The sequence below is a fragment of the Mytilus trossulus genome, unplaced genomic scaffold (genome assembly GCF_036588685.1).
Source record: "Mytilus trossulus isolate FHL-02 unplaced genomic scaffold, PNRI_Mtr1.1.1.hap1 h1tg000128l__unscaffolded, whole genome shotgun sequence".
Lineage (NCBI taxonomy): Eukaryota > Metazoa > Mollusca > Bivalvia > Mytilida > Mytilidae > Mytilus > Mytilus trossulus.
The window spans coordinates 490,329-504,673 of record NW_026963301.1 but is presented as its reverse complement, the minus strand read 5'-3'; the positions used below and the strand labels follow the sequence as shown (position 1 = coordinate 504,673).

The 14,345-nt window shown below is 31.4% G+C and overlaps 1 protein-coding gene and 1 long non-coding RNA gene across 2 annotated transcripts in view; one reads left to right on the top strand and one right to left on the bottom strand.

Annotated features, from left to right (window-relative positions):
• LOC134700194 (uncharacterized) overlaps positions 1–10,545 on the bottom strand; it is a 62,425-nt gene extending 51,880 nt beyond the window's left edge. Inside the window, exon 1 of the mRNA XM_063561555.1 lies at positions 10,251–10,545. The gene's annotated coding sequence lies outside the window, so the exon portion shown is untranslated. The remainder of the gene's footprint in view (positions 1–10,250) is intronic.
• Positions 2,825–7,090, top strand: LOC134700229 (uncharacterized). Its single transcript, XR_010103812.1, has 3 exons — positions 2,825–2,930; positions 6,098–6,185; positions 6,875–7,090. It is a non-coding gene; the product is annotated as an uncharacterized LOC134700229 (long non-coding RNA).
• Positions 10,546–14,345: the final 3,800 nt, after the last annotated feature.

The following is a 14,345-nucleotide window of genomic DNA, read 5'->3' as shown; positions in this document are numbered from 1 at the left end:
TCAAAATCTTTCGTCAGATGAACCTGAAATTTGAGGCCTAATCGGTCCTAACCGGACCTACTCCTTTCATAATTTTAAATTATATCTTTTCTATAATGTTTTCTCGACACGTTCCTCAAAAAGTTGATTGTCACCTTTAGTATAATCGGTAGAAATTCATGTTCGCTCAACCTTGAACCATGAATAATCTGCTAGTATACTGATTAAACATGTACTAGTATATGGTATTTCAAATTGTTCTCTATTTTTTTTCATTTGTTTGTTTCTGTCGTATTTATTCTGTCTGCTATATTTTTTTACTTCTAAAGTAATACCGTATTTTCAACTCTTTTCAGTTTGGGATTTTTTCATCCTTTTAATTTTATAAAGACAAATAATTGTGAACACTTCACGGAAAAGTGAGGATTGATATTTGGTTGCCAATACTTCATTCATTTTTCTAATGTCAGGAACTATGCCATTTATCAATATTTCGATTAAATAATTAAACTTATAGAATTATATATATATACTAGAACACACCCGTGATATCGCGGGTCCGTGACTGATTTAAAGTATGTAACTATGCGCAAGACTTATATTTGTATTAGTATTGTCATCTGATAAAGTCATGCCGATTATAAGATAATTCTCACAGTTTTCTCTGCTTTTGCTTCTCATTCTGTTTTAACCCGTCTAACTGGAACTTATCAATTATTGGTAATATTAATTATTTGGAAAACAAAAGGTCCTGGGATGGAGTATTTTTTTAATCAACAGCATTGTCCTATATTAGTTATAAATTAAAGTTGAATTCTTTGATTCGCTGTTTTACGTCATGCCCGCTAACAAATTGAAAACTGTACCTATACGCCTTATTTTTAGTATTCGTATTGTTATCTGATTAAAATACTACAATAGGTAACAATTTGACAATTAAGTAGTATCAACCCTATGATTATGACCCGTGTATATAGCATATCCTGAATACACCGTTTGGTGGTGCGCCTGTCAAATACGGAACGTACAGATAAGGTAAGGTAACAGATGAATATACTATTGGTATCGGTATCGGACTCGACCCGGAACTTCTTAATTATTGGCAATATTAATTACGTGGAAAACAAAAGGGCCGGGAGTGGTGTAATTTTAAATCTACACCTTTGTACACTTAAAAGTTTATTTAGAGTAACCATATGCCGGATGAACAAAAAGTGTGCCATTTATTGAAAAACATATGGTTTGGTATAACAAGAAAACTTCTCTAGTGTTCTAAACATTTCTCACATAACCCCTCCCCCCAAACCCCCACTTCAAGCTCTGGATCCGCGCTTGCCCATAGTGCTTATTACATTATAAAATAAAATGGTATTCGTCTTCAATTGTTGAAATAAAGATGAATTGTTAAAAAAAAAAGCATTGACACCAGTTTAAAGTTATCGTTCATAGAAGACAGTTATGATTTATTCTATAATTCACTTTTTAAAACGTCAAATAATTTTACCTCTTGGAGTTTTTCTATATTACTTCTGTAATCGGATTTTGAAGAACCCCATGGACACCACATACTCTCAAATGTCTTTCAAGGAATAATGATAGTATGTAAACTCTTGTGTTGTTAGTAAGGAAATAAAATATCAAAAGCCTTTGTTTCTCAATTTGTATATTAATAATAGAGTTTGTTAATTAAAAAAAAAGCTTGCTTAGCAATTTCCTTAAAAACTAAATATATATAACAAAGGCAAAGTTTTAAAACACAAAATTTATTTTTTATTTTTCTTTCAAAAACTTGAAATTATACCACGCTAAACCGTTAGGTTAACAACCATTGATTAATCAATAAGTAACGATCAAAAGACAATTGTTTATTGGATTAGGTTGATTGAACATGATGATTCGGGAATCTGCAATAAACCGTTGGTCACGTGGCGAGTGGCACGCGTTTATTAAAAAGTAATTTAACTTCAAAATTACAAAATCTATTGATACCTAACTTTATAGATATGAAGTTTTTAATCCTACCCTCTTATATTCATGCTCGCTGTGATCTTAAAACATCGTTTTAGTGTCCTTAATGCAAAAACTTTCTTCTTAGTGCACTAAGAAGTCTTTTGCAGTATTTCTACACACCGAAATATATGGCCTTATTATTGGTAATATACCATATTAGTGTCACTAATGGCTTAACGTGTTACCAAATTAAGAAGAAGAAATAGGCTCAAAACCGCATTTTTAACTTTAGATTTTTTTTCAATCCCAAAATAGAGAAGAGGTCCGGTATACAGACTAATTAAAAAGTCCAGATGAGAAGTTTAACTTTTAACTGTTTCTTGACGCATGCAATAAAAATGCAGTACCTGGTTACAGTTGCTCATTGAGAAATTATCATCTTTCGATTACATGATCTTCAATCTATATGCCAGGTCTTCATTTTAAAAGTTATAAAATCTAAATGTGAAGTGATCTAAAATGTTCAATATTAATGAGTATTTTCGCTGTGAAATGAATCTAAGGTCGTCTAAAAGTATATACATGTGTATTTGACCCGACTACTGACTACATAGTAAACTATTCATTATGCATGTATAAGGGGGTCTGAGCGGGACTCGGGATTGTCGAGGTGTATTTTTTGTTGTGCCGTGAAAAAGCGAAATGAAGTTTAGCAGGACATGGGAAATTACAAAAATATCAGAATTGTTCACTTATATAGTGTAAGCGTAATGGCATCATGCGGGAATCTAAAAAAATAAAAAGTAACTAAGCGGGATCCGTGAACAGAACCCCCAATGAGACCCCCATTAGTTGTGGCTTATTTTGGTTCTTTTTAGTTCGTTTCTTTCCCTTACATTACTTGACCGTTTTTGTAAAACAACAGCACTCGAGGTCTGACAGTATTTTACCAAGAAATGCACAAAATATTCAAAAAGAAGGCCTAGAAAATTTAAATATTGGTATGCACACATACTCCCCTGTCAGCACAGACAATTATATTTTTGTAAACGCGCCAAACTCGTTTCTTATATTTATAATAGAACTGAAATTACTTTCGAAATCATGAAAATACATGTATCATAAAAACATTTTATTAGGCTAATGATATGGTATCACACAACACAATTATAGTTCAAATAAAGAAACAATTACAAGAATTATCAAGGTATAAATTCTAATAATGTAATTGCATACAATTAACCCTAAACTAGTATATAAAAAATCATCATATAACACTCTTATATTTAGGGTATGGGAGGGCGGGTTAATATTTTTCTCTTAAATCTATCGAAATCGTTGATCGACGCTTCAACTCGAAAATAGATACAATTTATATATATAAAAGAACTAAGTGTTTACCGTGTGAAAACCAATCTTGAAGTGAAAATTGCAGGTATGTAATTTAACAGGTCAATGCAAGTGAGTAGATTTCAACTGATTTTTAAATCATAAAATATATAACTGAACTTTGGTAAACAATTTCGAAACAGCGAAGTAGAATAAATCTTGCAAGAAATTAAATTCTTTCTCAGTAATTAATCATTTTTTATTAAAATAAAAATTTCCAAAAGAAAATTGAAATGGAAATGGGGAATGTATCAAAGAGATAACAACATGACCAAAGAGCAGATAACAGCCATAGGTCACCAATGGGTCTTCATTGCAACGAGAAAATCCCAAAACATGAGACTTGGGTGGATCCTGAGTCATATAAAGGGGTTCCTAACCCAGGACAAATTTGGGGGGGGGGGGGGGGGGGTGTGTTAAACTACATGTCCCCATTCAAATGCATTGATCGTCCAGTAAAGAAAGGGGGGTTCCAACATGTCCAACCCTCAGCCCCCTGGATCCGTGCCTGTGAGGCATGCTTTAGCTTGCCATTAAACAAAAATGTATACAGTAATACTAGTTGAGTGATAATGGACGTCATACTAAACTTTTCAATACAAAGAAAAAGAAACTAAAATAAAAATCATACAAAGGTCACAAAGGCCATAACTTCTGGCTCCTGAATAAGAAAAAGTGCAAAATGCAGTGGGGATAAAAGCCTTTACTGTAAATTCCTGAAATTACAATTATATAAATCATCTCGCATCTTTGTGCATTTCTTGAAATTGGTCATATTAATAAATGCATGCAATATTTTCAGAAAATTTCAATATATAGGCTTTTTTTTAAAAAGTCAATCTTGTGCATGATTATCAATGATTATACTCGCACAATTAACAAATGTGGTTCTCAAAACTCAAAGGTGTCTATGCTATTTATGACAACTTTTATACCCCCGCTTTCAAAAAAGGGGGGTATACTGTTTTACCTCTGTCTGTCAGTCTGTCCGTCCGTCCGTCAGTCAGTCAGTCCGTCCCATGAATATTTTTCTTCGCATTTTTCGCAGGAACTACAATACAAGGATTTCTGAAATTTGGTTTCAGGGTTTATCTAAGTCATTTATACCGTGTGATGCGTTTTCAGATTGATCACTTGTCAACTTCCTGTTAACCGAACACTTGTATGATTTTACACATGATACTGAGCCAAGTTGAAAATTTTCGTCACATTTTTCTCAGGAACTACAATACAAGGATTTCTTAAATTTGGTTTTAGGATTTATATAAGTCAGCTATACCGTGTGATGCGTTTTCAGATTCATCACTCGACAACTTCCTGTTTACCGAACACTTGCATATTTTTACACTATTTATATTATCCACTTGCGGCGGGGGTATCATCAGTGAGCAGTAGCTCGCAGTTTCACTTGTTAATAAAGTATAAATTTACAAAATATGTTTAGAACTATATGATTTTTATGTTTTTAAGCATAGATATAGTAGGTCAGGATCTGCCAACTCTCACTGACTGACTGAGCACATAAATTCAACACTAGTTTTTTGGTGTTGCTTAGTGTTTTGTTTTGTTTTGTTTTTCTTTTCTGCATCTTATGTTTTGCCTTGGCATTGTCAGTTTCTCTTTCATTGCCTTTGGTTTTTTTGTTATGTTAAATAACAAGTCACATATAATCATGATAATTAAGGTCCTTTTTAATTTTTAGGGATTTTAAATTTTTAATTTAAAGTTAGGGATTTTATTCATAAAAGGGGGGATTTTCCAGTACGTATACTATTAATAATGCTTTGAGCAATTTTAATGAAACTTGTCCGTCTGTCCCAAAGTTGTTTTTTGTTCTCTCACATTACTTTAGTTTGCCTCAAACAAATTCAATTAAACTTTTACAAAAGCTTGTTATCACAATACTCAGATCAAGTTTGAATTTTGGTGATGTCAGTGTTACTGTACTAGAGTATCAGAGTTATGCCCCTTTAGAAATTGGGAAAATATGCTGAATTTTTGGTTTCCTGTTTTCTAAACTTTAGTTTGTCTCAACCAAATGTTATGAAATCAATACACAATGCTTATAACCACAAAATACAGATTAAGTTTGAATTTTGGTAGTGTCTCTTTTACTAAATTCTATAGTTATGTTCTTTAAAAATGGAAAAAAAAAATTCAGCCTTCTAACTTAAGTTTCCCTCAACCAAATTTTATTAAACTTTAAAACAATACTTTTTATCACAATTTTAATTAGATCAATTTCAAATTTTTGTAGTAAAACTTTTACCGTTCTTCAGTTATGTTCCTTTAAAACTTTGAATAATATGCAAGCTGGAGTATCATTCCCTATTTATCATGTATTTTTTTTTATAAGATGCAGAGTTAAGGAACTTTAGTTGTTGCAAAGTTATTTAAAATTTGTCCATTTTCAAAATGTTTGAAAGGTTTTAGAAATTTATGTATTTGTTAAAAAAATCGCAGCCTTAAACTTATAGTCACTTGAGAGATCTATAAATTGAGCCAAATTATATACATGTTTTATTTCAATGAATACCACTGTTTGTGCATGTTTTTTTTTTTTGGAGGGCGGGGGTCTTATTTGTGCAGTGCTCATAATTTTTTAGTCGATCAATAAAATTCATTTAAAGCTTACATACCAGCTATAAGGGCAAGAAGCTTATCAAGCACTCATGGTTTAGATTTTTATTAAACACACATTAATATACATATAAATGTACATTAAACAGAAAAAATATTGATGCAAGATGTCATTCAACTTTTACTCTTTTATGTATAGGACAAGAACTATAGAAGGTACAGAGAAATAATATACAGCAGAAATGATAGGCAATGTAAAATTTGCAGAAGCCAACTAAACCTAAATGGTAAGGCACCTTTTAATTTTAAAAAGTTATTGAACTTGAAAGATGATTACTAGTATCATGATTACTATAAAAATTCAAAGATGTGGTATATTAAATATGAAAACTATCACGGCTTTGAGAAAGAAATTGTAGGCCTGTTACGACCTTCAATAATGAGAAAATCAATACCCTATACTATAGTCAAAGTATAAAAGACCTAAAGATGAAACATTGAAACAATTCAAACTGTAAAACTAATCATGCTAATTGCCTAGTTTATAACAAAATAAATTACAAAAAATAAATATGACCGGTATATGAAACAACAACAACAACAACCACTAAATTTTAGTGTCAGACTAAACTGATAAAAGCTACAGGCTCTGAACTTTGGACAGGCACAATAGGAATATGGCAAGGTTATATAAAAATAAGATGTGGTATGATTACCAATAAGACAACTCTCCACCAGACAACCAATGATGTAAATTTCCTGCAAACATGGACTTGACTACTGTAAATCAACTAATTTTTTCGTGAATACTTTATCTTGCATTTTATACTTTCTAGTCTACATCGCAGTTATTTATTTTTCTCGAGTTCAAGTTTACTCAATGTATTTTAATAAGGAAAGATACACATGAAAAACATTTATTGCTGTTTCTCTCTCCATTTATAACATTTTATTTGCTTTTTTTGTGTATTTATAGGTGATCAGACATCTCGGTTTTCATGATCAATAGGTCATTACTGAAGAGGAAACTTAAAGTTGAAATTTATTTACATAGTGCATAATTGGATTAATTTGAAATGGAATGTGTGCTTTCCTGCAAAAAAGAAATAGGAAATTTCAACATGTGATAATGACCATATAAAACAAAATGGAGTTCTATCATAGATACCCGAAAACACTATTGCATAAAAGCAACAACATATCTTAATTTAAAGAAAGGAGAATGCAGAACAAATACTATTTTGTTGTTGAAAAAGGAACACCAGTTTTATCCACTCATTTACATCGCTCCCTCATATCAAATATACAGAAGAAGATCATTGAAGAACAATTTGCAAAAATGATTTCTCTTAGAATTGAAGGGAATTGTTTAGTGAATGGAATAATGTATTCACTGAATTCTTACATAGTGGATTGAATAACTGTACACAAGCTGACACAGAAGAAATTCTAATTTAAAATAACACGAAAAGTGTTTATTTTATTATTTAATCTGCAAATATATAATTATTTTTTTTAGAACACCACAAATGATATAATGACATTCAAATTGGTTGCTTATTATTGTATCGCATTGAAACAATTACAAAGAAAACAGAAGCATTTGCTCCAAAAAAATTATAAATCAAAGTTAAATTTATATAAAAAGTGTAAACAATACTTAGATCTAAACAGTCAGACTGTATTATTTTCAATGTCATTAAAATTTTGAGTCAAACATTTATTATTAAATATTTAGATATCATTTGCATCAATTCTACAGTCTTTTAATAATTATATTCATACTGTTTGTATACATGGTGTAGTGAAGAAATGTTTAGCAAGTAAAAATAAGGAAAAACATTTCCTTAAGGGAAATTTAATGTTCAGAAATTTCCTTAGAGGAAATTTGAAGAACAATGATTTCCTCAGAGGAAATTTGTTGTCTTGAATTTTCCTCCAAGGAAAAGTGTTTGTCAAAAATTTCCTCACAGGAAAAAGTATTTCCTCAAAGGAAAATGTGAAGCTACAAATTTCCTCACAGGAAAAAGTATTTCCTCAAAGGAAAATTTGAAGCTGCAAATTTCCTCAAAGGAAAAAGAATTTCCTCTAAGGAAAAATAATTTCCTCTAAGGAAAAAGAATTTCCTTTAAGGAAATAGAATTTCCTCAAAGGAAATAATTATGCAGCAAATTCCCTAAGGGAAATAATTTTCCCTTGAGGAAAAAACAATTTCCCTTGAGGAAAAATCTTTTTCCTTCAGGGAAATTTGAGTTCCCTTGAGGAAAAGTACTTTTCCTCTGAGGAAATTGTTGAAAAAAGGGGCATAACTTTTTCAACAGTGGTGCTAGAGCCAAAAATTTTTAGGACAAATATCAGGGAACCAATACCAACCAAGTTATCAACTTTGTTTTGACTTAACTCTAAAAATTAAGGTGACAACTTTTGCACTCAGCGGAATTGCAAACTTGTCCCGGAGACTGTTGTAACCTCAAAATAGTATATAAGGTCGTAACCTCAAATTAGTATATAAGGTCGTAACCTCAAATTAGTATATAAGGTCGTAACATCAAAATAGTACAACATTTATGAAAACTGTTAAAAAATTGTCTATAAAGGACAATAACTCCTTAAGGGGTCAATTGACCATTTTGATCATGTTGACTTGTTTGTAGGTCTTACTTCGCTGTACATCGTTGCTGTTTACAGTTTATTTCTATCTATAATAATATTCAAGTAATTCATACACTTGGTTTTTCTTTCAGATGCATGAGGGGAAAGCGTACAGAAGAAGAACATTGAAAGTTGAGTATATTTTTCTTTACAAAGGCTCGATGTAAAACTAAATATGGTAAAATAATAAAAACAATATAAGGTCGTAACCTCAAAATAATATGATTTGGTCAACGAGTTTTCTGTTATGTTGTTTAATATGAATATAGACGTTTTAGCAAAACTTTATAGATAGAAGCCACAAATGGAAACTCGTTGTGTTAATATCAGTACAAGCTTGTATCCTTGAAATTCATTTGCATTTTAAAGAATTCATGTCGCATATTCCGTAAGTGGTTATCTGTGAAGGGTTTAACAATTGTTGTGGACAAATAATTTGTAAAGTCTTAGAAATAAAATAAAAATTTATAATGTGTTTTTGGTAAGATTATATATTTTTAATCTTTTAATACGACATTGCTATTTAACCAATTGTTGATTAATGATTAGCAGAATAAGCAAAATCCGTAGCATTTTACCTGTTGAAAAATAACTAATTTACAAACAACTCGTCACTAGACTTTAAGATCAACACGAGGAGTTACTTCTTGATCGTTTATGTCCGATATTTGATGGTACTTCTCTTGCTCAATGTTTGGTTTCTATGTAATATTTTGTTGACGTGTTTTTATTTTTTGTGAGTTTGTTGTCTTTTATGATGCAACTGTCATACAAGTGAGAGGTTTAGCTAGCTATAAAACCAGGTTCAATCCACCATTTCCTACATAAGAAAATACCTGTACCAAGTCAGCAATATGACAGTTGTTATCCATTCGTTTGATGTGTTTGAACTTTGGATTTTGCCATTTGATTTGGGACTTTCCTTTTTTGAATTTTCCTTGGAGTTCAGTAGTTTCGTGATTTTTCCTTTTATCTTTGAATTCTACTGTTTTTGTTTTTCAATTTGTCGGCTTTTATTTAGTATTTTCGCTTAGTTTCTTCTCTACTGTTTAAAGTTGATGAGAAAGAGATTTGTATCATTATAGCCATTAGCCTAATTTAAACCAATTTACCGAGGAAAAGGATTATTTTGCATTTTAAAAAAAACACGCAGAATTTCATAGCGTTAAATAATTATAAATGTAATGGAAACAATATCAAATAGAAAACATAAAGCACTAAAACAAGTAAAAGGGTTCGTATATGAATGTAGTTCTATCATATTAATATACATTTAGTACATATAAGTTACCATGTATCGAATACATGAATATTTTGCAGATGAAACCAATACCTAAGTATTTTCTATTGTGAGCAAAATATACTTTTCATTAGCAAACATGTTTATCACTGGTCGTACGCGTATGGCACGTGCAAGGCTCAATCAAGAGCAAAATCAGAATTACAATACAGTAACTGTTTCATTGACATATCAAAAAGCGTGCATCGTTAAATTTTTAACACTTACCCTGCCACCAAATCCTTAAAAATGTTTCTATAGACAAGCTATAGAAGCCAATTATGAGAAATATGAATTATATTCTGGACAAGTTGTATTAGTGCTCATGTCAGTTCAACTTGGATTTTGAAATTACATTGTCTGATATCATCAAGATTGGTTTTTTTTTCATTTGTAATTAAAAATTGTAAAACTTTCTTACCTTTAAACAATGTGTGCCACTGTTAACTAATACATTCGTACATTCCAAGCATACACTTTCGAGACTTATTGTTAAAGTTTTGTTTTAAACGTTGAATCAATTCTCGTTTATTTTTTATCGTTAAAACAATGCCTCTTTAAATTCAATGTTTTATAAAAAAAAAATCTATTGGAGTCTAAAGATGAACCACTGTAACCTCGGATCACTCGGAATTTATCGATATAAATCTCCGTTACCATAATAACGAAAGAATATCCAAAGATGCGAGATTTTTGGCGATAACGAGACTTCCGTGGTCCAATGCAACAGAAGGTCATTACTCCAACTGAACATTAGATTGTTTCTTCATAACGTTCAATAAAGACTGCATTTCATCTACCTTAATTGTATTGATTATAAGATTGTCTCCATTATAATCATGGTGAAAAGTTTTCTAGCAGGGCAATTTCCTGATTCGTGTAGAGTAATCGAATATTTCAATATAATTACCACGTACAGCAAAAACTTTTAAAAAAAACAAAACAGTAAGCAAGGTAACATCAAACATGTCAAAAGTGTTATCTTTTGTGGAATTTGTGTTTCTTTTTGTATTGTGTATGTATTATTGGAAAGTAATAGATGTACGAGCAAATAATCGTAAACAATACTTAGTTATAAAAAATAAAAAATCATGTTCAAGAAATACAAACAAACCTATGGCTAATAAAATAGACACTTCAATTTAGAAATGTCACTTGCTATGTTGAATGTGATGATAACATAAACATATTTGACCTTTATTGGCCAATTAGGACAAAAGTCCTTCAAATGAAGAACTTGTATCTCGTAATAAAATATACCTTTTAGATAAGACTCACCGTACGACCTACAACGATCAAAATAATCTGTAAAGACGGCTTTAAAAGATCACTCTTTGATGAAGGGGATATATTTCAAACAAAAGAACTACATTTTTGTAACAGCCAAATTAATAACAAAGCAATTTACAAAAACTATAATAGTATACATATCAGTTCAGCTAAATGTGGACTGTAGTACATACAAGTGCATGTTCGGTGCAGGGACATGTTGACTAGTATATCTTATATATTTCATCTTATCGTATATATATAAATAATGTACGACACATGTTCATTTAGACTCTAGTACAAATAAATTATGTACACATATGCAGTACATACATATGAAGATTAGTATACATATATGCACAGCGCATGTACATTTAGGCTAGTACATATAAATTTATGGTACAGACACATGCACACTAGAGTGCACACGACTGAGTGTTTAGTAAAGGCACATGTAATCTGGTAACTCATTTTAGAACTCTGGTGGTGAGTTCTCTTATTGTCAATTATACCCCATCTATATAGTATTACATGTTTACGGTAGTGGCAAATATGTGCCTTTATACACATATGTGTTCGACGTAATATTTGAATATCGACAACTGTAACATCTCTCCCATGCAACATACTGTTTTCTGAGCAAGCTTTTTACAGCCATAAAGGACAGGAATTCAGTCTTGGAAACTACACATTCTTTATCAATGACCTCATGCTGATGATGTCAAACACCAAAAATATGGCTTTTAGAGACTGCATATCTTGAGGTGTTAAAAGTTTCGCCCTATTTTCGCCATTTGTTTAGAGATTATGTTTGCGGAATAGCATATAGAATATACCAAAAACAAACAGTGTTTATATATCTCAACTTGTACGATTCGCTCGTGTTTGTAACAATGTTTTAGATTTTCACGAGAGAAATTTATGTATTACTGAAAAATTATTACACCAGGGTTTTCGATATCACAAACTAGTCAAAACATTTACTAAATTTTATCATCGGTATAAAGACATCATTCGTAAATATAGCTCAACATGCAGACTTGCAGGTATTTCACATCCATTTTTTTATGGAAATATTCTTTATAAAGCACAAAGGTGTCAGTATTCACCTCAGAATTAAGAAGGGATATAATTACGATACTGTTGTCAAGTCATTAAAGATTGCATATTTTGGCGTTAATATTGAGTCACTGATAAGGTCTAAACACATTTATTCTAAAAACAGTTGTTGGCATGACACGGGTTTATATGTTCTTCTCATATATGTTATGATGGTATGATACTAAACCCCTAACGGAAAGGATTGTGCCTGATGTTCATATGATGAAATCATAATCTTTCAGTCAGTTTACTTGAAGTCTGGAGCTGGCATGTCAGTTAACTGCTAGTAGTCTGTTGTTATTTATGTATTATTGTCATTTTGTTTATTTTCTTTGGTTACATCTTCTGACATCAGACTCGGACTTCTCTTGAACTGAATTTTAATGTGCGTATTGTTATGCGTTTACTTTTCTACATTCGTTAGAGGTATAGGGGAAGGTTTGAGATCTCAGAAACATGTTTAACCCCGCCGCATTTTTGCGCCTGTCCCAAGTCAGGAGCCTCTGGCCTTTGTTAGTCTTGTATTATTTTAGTTTTTGTTTCTTGTGTACAATTTAGAGTTTAGTATGGCGTTCATTATCTCTGAACTAGTATATATTTGTTTAGGGGCCAGCTAAAGGACGCCTCCGGTGCGGGAATTTCTCGCTACATTGAAGACCTGGTGGTGACCTTCTGCTGTTGTTTTTTTATTTGGTCGGATTGTTGTCTCTTTGACACCTTCCCCATTTCCATTCTCAATTTCATTTGATCACTCACATTTTCTAAATTTTGTTTACACAAGCGAAATTATACCTTTTTTAACAAAACAATGTGTGCATATTGATATTTAATTTCAGTTAAAAGTTACATTGGTTCATTAAACAAATTGAAAGCACAAAAATAAAATGCATTTAATTGGATGATAATAATGAAAGAAAATGATTAACGACCCTCAATGCAAACTATAATGGTTGAAGTGCAGTGATATCAACAAATACGAAATCTATTAAAAAAAGTACAATTGGCGAACTGTGTTTGTTTGGTTTTATTTTTGTATCGAACTGAGTGTAATGAGTATGCTCGGTTTAATTTTTGTAAACAAATTCAACAAATAATTTATGATTAAATATCATCACGAAATGCAACGAACAAAAAGCCCTAAGAAAACATATTATCCTCATCATTTTGATAAATAAATTTTGAGTCAATTTATTTTATCTTGATCTGTGGATTAACAAAGGTATGAAGGAACGTACAAACAATAAAATTGTTCTGCAAAAAAATAATTAAATAATATATACTGATTGATTGATTTTTGTTAATCGCCACTCTCAGCACTATCGGTTATTTCTTGGTGTTCAGTTTTTTATTTGTGCACAGTGAAACACCGACCTTCGACCTTGCGTGTCAATTGGGATTGAAGTCGAGCACACCTGCCACGTGCGGGCGTAACTATGTAATGTTGGTATCAAGGATTGATTGATTGATTGATTGGCGTTTAATGCCATTTTCAACACTATTCAGCTTTCGTGGCGATCATTTTTGATTGGTGGAGGAAGACGGAACGCATATAGAGAAGTACCGACCTTCCGCAGGAAAAACGAGTACTTGTCAATTAAGATTGAAGTCGAGTACACCTTGTGCGTGTGGGACTCCGTTTGCATCTGCATTTGTAACGCTAAGGAGTCAACGAATGGTATTGTTATAGTCTATTTAATCTTGATACTGGTAGTTTAAAGTACGGAAATGTAAATAAAATTATTAAAGTGTCATGCATGATATTAAACAGGAATAGCTTTCTCGCAGATATTGGTTTAAAAATATCTATATCACTAACGGAAAGCTGAATACTAAAATTTATGATAAAAGGGATGATTTTTCATTTCCTATCGTTAATTATCCGTTTTTAGATGGTGACGTTCCCTTGTCACCATCTTACGGTGTTTATATATCTCAACTTGTACGATTCGCTCGTGTATGTAACAATGTTTTAGATTTTAACGAGAGAAATTTATGTATTACTGAAAAATTATTACACCAGGGTTTTCGATATCACAAACTAGTCAAAACATTTACTAAATTTTATCATCGGTATACAGACATCATTCGTAAATATAGCTCAACATGCAGACTTTTTATACGTTCAGGTATTTCACATCCAATTTTT